Raw genomic sequence first — 13,639 nt, forward strand, 5'->3', positions numbered from 1 at the left:
CCACCTCTGGTTAATCTTATAGAGTTGGTGCTGTCTGCAGGCTTTCAGGGCTGTGCCCCCCTCCCCACCAAATATATATATTAGGAAAAGTGGTGAGCCTCAGTATGAGAAACAATAAAGAATTAAAAGGGGAAATTGAGTTTATTGTTTTTAAAAAGAAAAATTAGCATCCAGGTAGTTTAATTTCAGCTCCGAATAGACTGATGTAATAACACTGACAAGGATGCGTAAACACCTGTAAGATCATGGGGCAGGACTGAAGACTCTGAAACAGCAATACCCACACACAACCTTCACTGCTGTCCTTGACAACCTTATTGAATTACTTGATTTAAAAAAGACCATAGATATTAAATATCATCATTTTGAGAAAGCAGTTCTTTTGAAATCTTATATACTAATGTAACTGAATTGGATAAAGGTATGCTAAATTTGTGATAAAGTATCCAAACAGGTAACGATTACTGAAAACACCACAAATTGAAGATGACCACAGGATAATGTGCATATATACTTTAATGATCTGGAAGAATCAGCTCACCATTGTATTCAAGACATCTAGAGATGATGTCAAATTTGGTTGTCCTTGGATACCTTTTTGTGAATGTTAGAATGAAGTCAGGGTCAAGCACACAAATTTAGTTTAAAAGCAAAAGGTGAAACAGACTTCTTTTCAAAAAGCTATTGTGTCTGGCTAGAAATCATCGAATCCATGGGTCAAGGGAAGAAAAAAACCTAGTGACCACGTGACTGTTTCAGGAGCTGGTGGTAAAATGACAGTTGACAATTATTTAAATTAGATATGATATTGATGTCCAACTGACCCAATGATTTTTAGTCCATGTGCAAAAAATATATCAAGGAATACATACTGATTTATGTTTTCTCAGCTGTGTTGCCCCCCTTCAAGCCTGCATTCTGATTGGGAATCTAATAACTTCTACTGCAGGGAGGAGGATTTTCAGAAAAGAAGTGTCCCCCAACTGAGAAAATGAAGAAAAATTAGATGTACACTGTAGAGACACAGGGAGATCTGTTGAACCAGACGACACTTGCTTTACTGTCAATTAGTAGGAGGCGCAGCTTTTTGATGAGTTGGGTAACATATTGCTGCTTTTCTCAAGGTATTGCCCACGGCTCTTGAGAAGTGATGAAGTGGGGCCAAGGAATTAGCCTCCGAATGCCCTCTGCCATGGATGTTGTCTCTATTTTCCACTTTTAAGATTTAGCTTAGACATGTTGCAGTGTCTTACCAAGTGAGCTACAGACAGTAAGTGCATCTTGAAGCACACGACTCTTTCCTTCTCACTGCAGCAGAGAACCTCTGCATTGGAGCATCCTGAGATGTCATCCGTGGTCATTTTTCATGTTAGGAATCAGTAAAGATGCTATGTCCACATGGATGAGGAGGGTAAGGTTTCAGTCTCTAAAGTGGTAATGATGGGTTGACCTTTTCACTTAATGAGTCTCACATCAACAAATGCATGTCTGTTCTGGACCAAGAAGAAACAAATGTTTCAAAAATAATAGCTTGAAAGGTCAGTGGGACAAGTCAGGCATCTTCTTCATGTCTTCAAGTTCGGATATCAAACATGGGTTTCCTATCCTGAGTGATACTGACAATTTGTCATGCTCTGCGCCTCATGTATACCAAAGGCTTTCCTAGATAAAATGTCTAGAAATGGTAACATTCTTGATATCTGTTAAACAGGGGAAGATGAAGGAATTAAAATTAGTCCCTAATGTGCATTGATTTTTTTAAAGACATCAATTTTACAGAAATTTTGAAGAATTAAAGTGACAGAAAATTTCAAAGCACCTTCTCCTTCTGGTAGAAAACTGTTCTGTTTTCCTTTTTTGATGAATGTGACATAGAACCAGTACTACTATTGTTTGTATTGTACTTAGGGTTTACAGAGTAATTCACAGCTATCCTCCTATTTCATCTGTGCAATGACCTCTGGAAGATAAGGTTTCCTAGTTATGCTTTTTAATGTCTATTTTTTAACTCTGTCTAAAAGCAGATTGATTGAGCTCCATTTGCTCAATTTAGACGGCTGGACTGATTAATTGTGTCAGAACATTCCAGGAGGCAGATGAAAGGAAGAGACAGGGGTTCTACATGATGGAAACTGTTCCTGAAATGATTTGGCCAACAGCCTTATCCATTTTTCCCACGGCTGGAAACAAAACACAACCCAAGGCAAGGAAAACAGGGAGTCCATGTGACTCCAACCTTGGCACGTAGAGTCACGGCTGTCCTCCTGTGCCTTGGAGAAGAGGATGCTTTGGGTCTCTGTTCTACAATCTCTGTTTTGCTTTTCCTCCACAGTGTCTTATTTTACTAGCATATGCTGTAACTTGACTTACATTTCATAACATTAAAACAAAAATCAGGAACTCTTTATCATTTATTAACTAATTGGTAAATAGTTTTTCATGAATTTTTAACTTTATTATTAGGACTTACCGTGGCAATGTACAACAGCTAGTTCCCCAGATAACAGCAGTAGCTTACACATGCTAAACTTGTATTTCCCTCTTACATAAAGAAGTCAAGCAATTGGTACCGCAAGGCTGGTTTGCATGAAGGCCCCAGGGTCAGAGAACCAGATGCTTGTTATTTTCAGCCCGTCAACTTGATGGCCCAAAGTGGCTGCCTGAGGGTCAACCATCAAGTCCACATTCCAGGCAGCAGAGAGGAGGGAAGAAAGGTGCTTCAGTTCCCTTTTGGGATGGTTCTGTAAAGTCCCAGGTAGCTTTCCTGCTTTTATCTTGTTTAGACAGAGGGCTGAGAGACAGCTTGCTATGAGGTAAGCTCAGCTGAGGACCAGGCATCTCCCTCGAGGGGAGGAGAGGGAGGGGGCAAGGGGGCACCTCTCATCCTGCACGTGGTGTAAGGCACCACGATGAGCCGCCAGGGGCCTCCGCAGTCCGTCCATTGCTTCGGGCTGCACTGAGCGGCTGGTAACGGTTGAGATTTTCATGTAGAGCTGCGTGTATGCTGGAACAATTGCTCAGTTCATTTAAACTAGTGGCTAGCAGAGCACGTTGGAGAACACATTTGTTCTCACCTTCTAGCCAGGGACCCTCCCACCAGGTTTCTGTCCTGCTGTTCATTTCCACATTATTTCCCAAGACTTCCGGAACAAATGTAAGAAGCCTGATGTTCAAATGCTTTTCCGTGTGATTCCCCCCTTGTTATTTGTAGGAACAGCAAATTGCCTAGAGAACATTGGACAAAATGCCAACACCCCATTTTTTTAAGTGTCTGAGATTTGGTGTTAGGAAATAAAAGAAATTTCCAGGAACACCCTTAAGAAACATTATTTCTTTCAAATGTGATTTGGAAAAGCAAAGGAAAATACATTTTATAGCACAGCTTTTAAGACAGCTGAAGAGGCAGTAAGTTCCCATAATGTAACTTCCAACAATTCTTTATATTTCTCTTAGAATTTCCTTGGTTCTTGATGTAAATTTTTAATAATTAATATCAGCTTTCTATTCTTTCTCTTCCTGTAGTTGTAGAATTAATGTGAAAATAGCTCTTTGTGTCACTGATGAAGCCTCCTGGTCAGACTTCTAGCTAAACAGCTTGTGTACGTTTTGGTGGCAGGTGTGCTAAATAGTAGTTTTCAGGCACATGAGGGATACCCATCACACCAGCACTGCGGGAGCCTATTTCTCACCCACGACCAGGTGAGAACCTCCTTTCTTCCGCCGCCTCACCCAGGCCCCCATATTCTGATTCTTTCTCACGACCCATTTTCATAAATTTCAGCCCTGCACAAGCAGAGGAAGTCTTGGTTTCTCAAAGACCAGGAAATTAGTTCTAGGTTTTCTGTTAAAGGACAGTGTATAAAATCAGGCACTTTGATATGTCTTTTGAGGTCTCAGGATCCCTGCATTTAAAACAAGAACTTGAGTTACAATACTATTCTCTTCCACTTTTGAAATTCTAAAGCTCCACACAATAGCTTTTTTTAATTGCTAAAATTTTTCTAGAATATATTTTTCGAAGATTCACAAATATCTGTTAATTTATATTTAAAAATGTTATATTTAAGAAATGGAATATTTACATTTAAATAGGAATTTAAGTCAAGAAATGTTTGATACTGAATGTTTACTATGAATTCAAGTATGTAAGCTTGATGTCTGTGGTACTGTCGATAAACCACAAAATTTGAGAGTTGTTGGTTAAAGTTTATCTGGGGCAAAATGAGGACCAGATTCCAGGTGACAGCATCTCAGAGAGCTTGCAGGAACTGCTCTGAAGATGAGGGGGAGCTCAGAATTATATAAGATTTCAGTGAAGGGGGACGTGCGGTCCAGTACACGGTTAGGCAGAGGCTGCTGCTAGTCAAGGAGCAGGTGTCTCTGTTAATGATTTTAGTGCTTTTCTAGATAGGAAGAGATGCAAGAATTTGGGCTCATAAAATTTCCTGAAAATGTCTAACTATCTGAAGACTTTTCTGCCCATTTTCCCAGAGCACAGAGCGCCCCATTCCTGATGTTTAGAGGGTGTTGGAGGTCAGCAGCTGCAGTGGCTCATGACTAAAGCAAATCAGAGGCAGATGACAAGTGCCAATTTTTAGTTGACAATATGTATATATTGTAGGAAAAAATGTTACTTTCCAACCCTACCCGTACTCTAGTTTTAGTTAGAGATCAACGGATTACTGTGTTAGATGACTTAGGTCAGACGAGAGGGCGACGGATTCGTCTCGTGAGTCGGCCGGTGCTCTATGTCAGCCTCCTTGATCACATTCAATTTCCTTTCTCTTCAAATAGCATGCTTCTGATTTTGTGAAGTTTAGAGCCTGTCCTGTGCACATGGGGTCTGGAGATGGCCCTGTTCCTGTGGTCTTTGTTTATTCTGTGAATTATGGTGTGAAACTTTATGTGCCCAAGCTTCATCATAACTTCAAATTTAAAGGATTTAAATATGGGAGATGGATGCCAAGTTCTGGGAATAGATTTTCAGGATAACAGCCAGGATTGGTAAAAAGTAGGGAGAATGGATACAGCCTTCAAAAAAGAAATGCTATTTTACAATTTCTGGCAGAAAAATTAAAAGGCTTGTTGGGATTCTATCAGGAATGTTTAATTGGTAGACTTGTCTCCCATTTTCACGAAACAAAATAATTTTATTATTTGTTCAGGGCCTACTATCTGGCAATGAGGTAGCCCCTTTGCATTTAGTTTTATCATTTAATCTCTACAAAGAATCCTAGGAGAACACACGTGTCACAGGTGAGGGAACCAAGAACATCCAGGGTATGTGACAGGAAGGCAGATGGGCTGGAGGGCTTACCCTCCTTCAGGCTGAGACAGAGACACCAAGGCTTATTGACAAGCATGTTGCTGAAGTGGTTTACTTAATACTTTGCTTCCTTCATGAAGTGGACCCCTTGAAATTGTTTATGTCTGGCTTATCTTCCCCTCTCTCCTCTACCTCAGGACTTCTCATAAGTAGAATGAATTCGGCCTCAACTTATTCAGTAAAACCAGAAAATATAAAATTAGGCCACACAAATGTCTGATTAGTCCTTGTAATTCAGTAATTCCTAAAATTCCTAGAAACGCAAGGAAGGTGTGTTACCTCGGGGACTGAGTGCATTTGAAGAGTGAGAAATGTAGTGTGATCTGGTAAAGGCATAGGCTGTATAGACAAAGATCCGGGTTTGGATCCTGGCTCCACCATGTACTGGAAACATGACCATCCAGAGCCTCAGTTTCTTCATGTGTTGAATGGGCTGATGGAGCTCACCTCCAAGCAGTCAGGTCAAAATGAGATGGTACGAGTGACTCTCAGGCAGAATGCTTGACATAGTGCTAGTTACTCTTGCTGCTTTATAATGTCTTCTTAGGTAATTCTGTTGTCCATTGGCTTGCGAATACCTCCTCATTTGGTTTAAGAAAAATAGCATGCCTTCAGAATTTTAAAATAAGGAATGAAGATTTGCTGAATACTGCTGGGTGTATTCTTATAGTTCATTTATTAAAAAAAAAGTAGGAGTTCTCTAAACAGAATTTATTCAGTGTGCCTTGAATATGATTCAGTTAAATATGATTTTCCTTTAAATTCTTTTCAGAAATTTTCTGTGATATTTTTATTGAATAGTAGTTGAAGTTTTCTGAGGAGGGGTTACATTTTAAAAAGTTTATTCTAGTAACAATTGATACATTAAATAAATGATTCATATCCCTGGACAGCGTAAAGCCCTGTTTTTTTTTTAATATATAAAATTTTGGGGGATAGTTCTATGACATTTTATTGGGCAGAAGTATTTCCCATTTCCATTTTACAGGCAGAGAAGATGAGTCACACGATACTCATTATACAAGAGCAGCAGAGGTTGATTAATTTGGGCAGAAGAGGAAAAGTGTGTGGAGAAAAAATCCTTGCTTCTCAAACTGGACACATTCTGTGGTGCTGTGCAGCTGAAACGGTTTTGAATTTGTTTCTGGGTTGTCCTAGATTTCGGCCCATGTGCCTGGAAAGGTCTCTCAGGCAAACATGCTAATTTAAGAAGTTTGTCATTCTAAATGCTCTTAAGAGGATTAAACAAATTCCACAGCAAATAAATCAACATGTTTGGAAGGTTTCCCACCCTCATATAATTTCCAGAAAACAGACATTATTCACTTGCTAAACCAAACACACAGGTATATAAATGAGCCTGACTCACATGACTGGACAGCAAGGAGGGAGCCTCATCTATTGGGTGAGTTCTGCTGCAAGAACCGCACCTGAAGGTTTAATTAGTATTTATTTCCAGCGAGTGCTGCTCCAGCCTTTTTCTCCCCAATGTAAGAAAGCGCCCTCCTTGCCTGGCCGTTAGTGTGCAGAGCCCCGCGGCTACAACACTCCCCTGATCATCAGGAGGCTGATGGAGCCAGTTTGGTTAGAAACGTTTAGCTACACTCGCAGCGGGGATCATCAGTCACTTCTGTGTGTTGACCTCCATGTGCAGGGGAGAAAATCGAGTTTTGCTGGCGACAAACGCTAATTGACCACCAGTTGTTTCAGAGGGACTGTGATGTTGAAAACTGGAGTCCCTTTCATTTTTATATGTTGGATGCAGACAAACTGCACGGCGACACCCCCACTGTAAGTACACCCACCAGGGAGGGGGTCGGAATTTGGATCTGCACGTATTCAGATCCTGGCACTGGTCAGCTTACTGTGTTCTCGCTGGGTTTGGGAGACTGTTTCCATAGTGATTGATTTGGTTTCCAATAAATTTGCACAGCCGTCTCCTTCAGTCGAGTTCTGATGAGTTCAGTTGGGAGGGGCATGTGAAACTGGGGCAGGCAGAGAGGTGCAATGAAGACTAGACACCATCTGGTTACCTCTCATTTTTTATGGGCCCAAAAATGGTTGTCTTGTTTTCTTTTCCCCTCCATCCACCCCTTCATGTCAGGGAGTCGTCTTCAAGAATATCTTCCTAAAATATAAAGTAATGAAGACGGCAGTGTGTCTCTTTGGTTGATTTCATTTGACTTGGGTTCATTATTAAAGATTTTCTGATGAGGATTTTATGAGCTCTTAAAAGCTGGAAGAGCAGCACAACCAAGGAGAGAAAGTCAGAGAAACGAGTCAGTGGCCACTGTGAGGTCTGGGGGACGAGGGCAAGAGGTGGTGCAGAGGCAGCACCGTGGCCTCCCCTGCAGCCCTGAGGGCAACGTGCGCATGTAAAGCCAGCGTCTCTTGTCACCATGTGTTCTAACAGGACTCCCACTAAAAGAATGCTTGGAGATTTGGGGAGGCCTTACCCTTTACCCTCTTGTCAAACATCTTTAATGCTGACTGTATTTATTCAAGATGACACAGAGATCACCTGCAGAGCTTGAGGGAGCGGTGCTTGCTTCCTGTCTTGCCCGCCCCAGGCTCACTCATCAGACACCTGATTCTTGCAGGCACTGCAGTGCCCGTGGGGGGAGTTCTGCTCCTGGGAGTCTCTGCTCCTGTGGTGGGAGCTCTGCTCCTCAGGCAGCTGGGCACTGGAGTGCTAACATTGGAGCCGGTCACACCAGCGCTGATCCCTCTCCACGTGATGAGCCCTTTGTGTAAATAGTAGAGGTGGGATCCAGAGTCTTCCTGTGTCTACAGAGTTCTCCAGTAAAGCCAACTTGGAGGAAAGAAAGAAAATGCCTACTGTTTCAAGACTGTGTCCTAAGGGTTTAAAGCTCACTGTGGAGCACACGTGAGATCTCATCCAGTAAATACTCTGGGGTCTTGACTCTTACTTGTCATGAATTTGGCATTCTCATAATGTTATTTCTCTTATAATATGTCTAAGCAATCATTTTTGTGTGATGGTTATATGTGCATAAATGTCCTGAAGAAACTGTTGTGGATGGAATTGTGGGCATCAGTGATACCACAAGGGCTGGTGGCCCTGGGGGCTGCCCGAGCTCCACACCATTTGTTACCAGCAGTCTTTCAGATTGCATCTTATTCTAGAGCTCACCGGGGCTCCCATCTCTCACTATGTGTCTTGAGAGAATATTTGTTCAGGGGGGAGGGGACAGGATGCTTCCAAGTCTGCGTTCTGGGGTTCCCTGTCTAAAGGTGGCACTGGCACAAATCCTTTATTCATGGAGTAATGAAGCCCCACAATCTCGTGGCTAATTGGGCCTCCCTGTCCTTCTTCATGTGAGAAGCCGGAGGGCATGGGTTAGGCCCCCAAACCTGTTTATGGTGAGCTTTCAGCCCTATCACACCACCTGGGTTGTCCCGTTTCAGTCACATGACTTTGATTTTTGCAGGCAGGTGTGACTCCTGGACAGTGACTGGGACATCCAGGTTTCCCCTACAGTAGGAACACTGAAGAAATTTCAACCCGTAAGGTGTGTTTGGGGGCCTCGAGGACAAGTAGGGACCCACAGACAGATATCTGGATGGATGGCGATCAGGCCCGAGTCTTGGAAGGACAGAGATTCCATTACTGTTGTAACAGTGAACTTAAGGGAGGAATTCGGGAAGGTCTGATGCAATTGAGATTAAAAGTATTATCTGGCTTTTTTTGTTAGCAGTAGTGGTTTTTAACCCTTAGACCCATTTCCGCTTTTATAAGAAATATTTTGTAACCTTTCTTTTTTGTTGCCTGGAATTGAACATCATAGAAAATGTAACCTAAGTATAAATATGATAAACAAATAGACAGGTAGATGGAAAGATGGGGTACCTCAATTCTTATATTATGGGTTATTTTATATTTATGCAAATTAGTGACCACTCAGGACAAAAGGCACATACAAAGGAAGTCACTTCTAATAAATTATTTTTCCAAGCCTTACCTAACTGGGAAACAAGTGGCTTCACAATGTTAGAGCACCTCCCAGGTCCCCGGGGAAATCTCCTTGTCACAGTTACACTTGCTGATGGTGTCCTGTGCCAAGTGCAAGCACATGCAGTTCGGAAGCTGCCCGAAGCCCGACTCCAGGGATTCCTTCTCCGTCGCAGCTGTGAGGGAGCCTTGCCTTTCCTGACCACAACCACAGAGGCGATTTTAACTCTCTGAAAACTGCCATACAATTGTATACCACAACCCCCACAAGATATGTTGAATAAAGTAGAAAACTTTAAGTGCCTCCTTTACGATAGAAATAGGATATAAAATAAATCATGATTTAAAAAATTCTAGTGCCCGAATAAGTGCTACATTACACTGGATGCATTATTAGGTTAGATAACTTCATTACTGCTTTCCATACCACATCTTCTAGTTAGATTTTATTTATCTTTTTTTTCCTAAAGAAAAAAAATCATATGATGCATTCTTGTGTCAGAGGTGACGAGCAGAGAGCAAGTGTAAAACCAGAAATCGTGATGCTGGTCAGTCTAATATCAGCTCCGTCACTGCACAGATCGTCTTAACTCATTTTACTGCACTTTTTGGAATTACCTTCTCACTTGGAAAAACCCCTGTGTCAGTTAGATTTGTTAGTAAAACAGTACTTTTTCTTACTTAGTGCATCAGTGATGTTTTCAAGATGATAAAAAATTTTGCCCATTGCATTTAAACAGTTGCTTGTTCTTGTAATTCATGGCTCATGGTCTCGTATTTGTCACAAGTGGAGAACTGTGTTTTCTGTGTGCAAATTCTCATTGCTTTGGTGACTCAGGGACACGTGTCCTTACTGGATGGAGTATGACAGCAGTTGTTTGCATTCTCTCCCTAAATCTGGAGTCCTGTGTTATGATTCCTGTTAACTTAAAAATTATGAATATTGTTATTTACCTAAATAGCTAACATCGCACCAGTGATGCATATCAAATTGGTCCAACTAGGAATTCCAACATTAAGTGAGATAGTAATTTCACAACCCACTATTCCAAAAATTTGGATTGATGGTTCAATTATACCAGGGACATTACCTGTTTAATTGAATCAATCATTGCTTTCTTCAATAAAAGTTTCCATTCCATCTGCTCTTTTGGTTTATTGTTCCTCAATGTTTTGTTTGCTTTCTTTCCCAAATATATATGATTTTGGCTTTTGTCATTGAAAATCCTTGCTGGTTTTGCTACCTCATGCTGGAGAGGAAGCCTTGTGACTGTTTTATAGTCACTGGTTTCATGGTTGTATGAGTGCTTAATGTCACCTTGCAGGGGTGTACAGAACTAATGAAGTGTGTACATAAAAGGCTTAGTCTACACTGAGTGCAGGGTTAGTGTGAGCAGCTCATGTCATCAGTAACATACTTAATCCATTACAATCATCCTCTGTTAATCAGTGTTATCATTCTAACGTCTCCAGGAGAGGAAATGTAGTAGTCTAAATGCAAATCTTTGCCACTCTTTTAGTCAATTCAAAACCTTTAAAGCTTTGCTGTAATAGGACTGTGTGCCTGCTATTCCTACTTCTGCTCCTGACCCAGGACGCGGTCTCCACGGCTGATGATCCACGAGAGACACTGGATTCTTGGTCCCATGGCTCTGTGTGTTCTGGGACATCTGGGGACTTCAGCACTGTTTTAGGGGCTTTGGGTCCCACCTCTTCATAGCATTGCTGAGATGAGATCTGTGGTTTCACCCTCTTTCTTGAGTGTACGGTTCATTTTTTCTAGAACCAACACACACCACCGTGGCAACACTGCTTTGACCATGTGCTGGGACAGCGAATGCTTGTCAGTTCTTGGGTTTAAATTTTCTGTTCTAATTTCTAAAATGGGGTCTATTGACAGATACACTCCATGTAAACAGAAGCTCTGTGGGGTTTTCAGGAACTTCTAAGAGCATAAATATTCCTGAAGCAGCTAATCTTCCTCCCAACAAGTGAGGAGCAAGCCAGTAAGTCATTGGTGACTGTGACGGCCAAGCTGTGCAACCCAGGCTGCTCACTGAGGAGCAAGGGGAAAATTTTAAAAACCTACTTCCATGCTGTCTTTCACAGAATCTCAGAAATGAACGTTTTAATATCTAAAGAGAGGTGATTTTTTAAAATAAATTTTTTTATTTTTTTCCTTTTTCAGTTTTATTAGGTAGAATTATTACAGTTCAACTTCACATACACATATTGCATGTAAATACATGTATTGAGTGTATTGCATTTTTTAGTTTACATATATGTACTAATTACTCTTTCTAAGAACAGATTAGATCTTTAGATTTTTAAAATTACAGTTACCAGAGGAATAAGGACATTTACAAAAGAATAATAAACAGAATATAGTAATCCAATCACAAAGGACAGTCAGATGTGCTTACATATATTCAAGAAATCAAAATAATATTTAGTTCATTTATGGTCTTATTATTATTGCTACTAATTGTAGATTCCCCATAAATGAAGTCATATTTCATTTTTGTTTCTCTTTCCACCCCACTTCACTTAGAATGACGGTCTTCAGGTCCATCATGTTGCTGCAAATGGCATCTTTTATGGCTGAGTAGTATTCCATTGTATATACGTATCAGCTCCTCTTTATCCAGTCATGTGCTGATGGACATTTCTGTTGTTTACATGTTCCTTGTTCTATGTCCCTTCTGGCAACAATTACGGATTTTAAATATTTTCCACCTTAAAATCCTTCCTGAAGGAGATGTGGTAACTGGAATCAAAAACAGTTACAGCACAGGGTTGTGTGTGATGGGCCCTGGGGGCTTGGTAGAAAGGTTGGCAGTAAGGATTTCAGATTCTTATCAAATGATTCCTCCTCTTGTAGCCCTGCTGACCGCCTCTCTCATGGCCTGCCCTACAAGTCTGACAAGTCCCTTCATTGAATCCTACTGTATTGTGCACATATTTTGTCCATTTGGTTTCATCCAGCAGGAACCTTAAGTGAGGCACCCAAGCTCCTGTGTTGCTTTCTTCCATCAGCCCTTAACTTCCTTGGGAGCCAGGACTGTCTCATTGCCCCAAGGATCCCTAATGCCTAGTGAGATGCCTGATACAGCTGGTATTTAACGAGCACATGGGTCAAATGGAAAAACCTGATTAAAAGAAAGGCCCTCATTTTTCAGACATGCCTACTTGAGTACAAAGGGTAAAATGACATGTCTTTTTGGATTTGCTGTCAAATACTTCAACAAAGGACAAATAAAAGAATAAAGGTCTGAATAAAGGAAATATGGAAAAGTTTGTGAATTCCTTAATCTGGGTGATGGGCTTATTGTACTATACTTACTGATGTATACTTAAGTTAGTTTATAGTTTTACTGTCGTTAGCTGAATAGCAAGTATCAATACGTATTAACTGAAATCCTTAAAACTGACCAAACTTACCCCACACAAAATCCTTAATAACCTAGTTGTCTGTCTTATGGAAATCTTTTCCCACAAAGACAGGAAAAAAGGGAAAGGCAGATCCGTGCAGTATTTCCACGTTGTCAAAAGACCAAAGGCCAACACAAAAGAAGAGATTGTAGAAAAGATAAAGAGGCTGAAATCAATGTCCGGAAAATCTAGCTAAGTTTCCAAAATGGCCCAACTTAACTAACCACAGCACTGCCGCATCAAGAATGGGGCAAATAGCACCTAGTGGATTTTTTTTTAATAAATAAATAATGATCCAGTTCCTACCACGGGCAATTATGATAAGACAGAGTATAAGTTCTAACAACAAATAGTGTTCAAATCATAATTTCTACTTGATTCAAACTGTTTCTACTATAAATTTTGAATCTTTTTATTCTTTAGACAGATTTGTGGCATATGACCTACTGATAAAATTTTCAACTGGCTTGTATTAAAAAAGGTCACCATAGTGAGAGTTTATTTCATCAACTATTCCTTTTTGGGAAATCCATGTGCCTTGTCACTCTCTTTCATAAGATTTCCTGTGGAAAATTCAATCCTTCATTCAGGGAAAGGCTGAGCAATATATCTCATGGAAAACCGTCATAAACTGCAACACAAGAAAATGAAAATGACACTGAGCATCCCGTTAAGCCGGCAGACACACACAGCACACTGCTGTGTTCCCGCCTCGACTTTCTGTAACCAGCAGGGAAAATTTGCATTTCAAGAACAGACATAAACAATTTTCAGGACCTGAGCACACAATTTCCCTTTCAGGATTTAGTGAGCTTCCATTTAATTCTTTGAGAAATGTTTAAAACAACAGAACAACAGCTGAGATAGTGTTTAAAGTAACTTTCATGCCAGTGAAAATAAAGCCAACC

Source organism: Vicugna pacos, unplaced genomic scaffold (genome assembly GCF_048564905.1).
Source record: "Vicugna pacos unplaced genomic scaffold, VicPac4 scaffold_20, whole genome shotgun sequence".
NCBI classification, from domain to species: Eukaryota; Metazoa; Chordata; class Mammalia; order Artiodactyla; family Camelidae; genus Vicugna; species Vicugna pacos.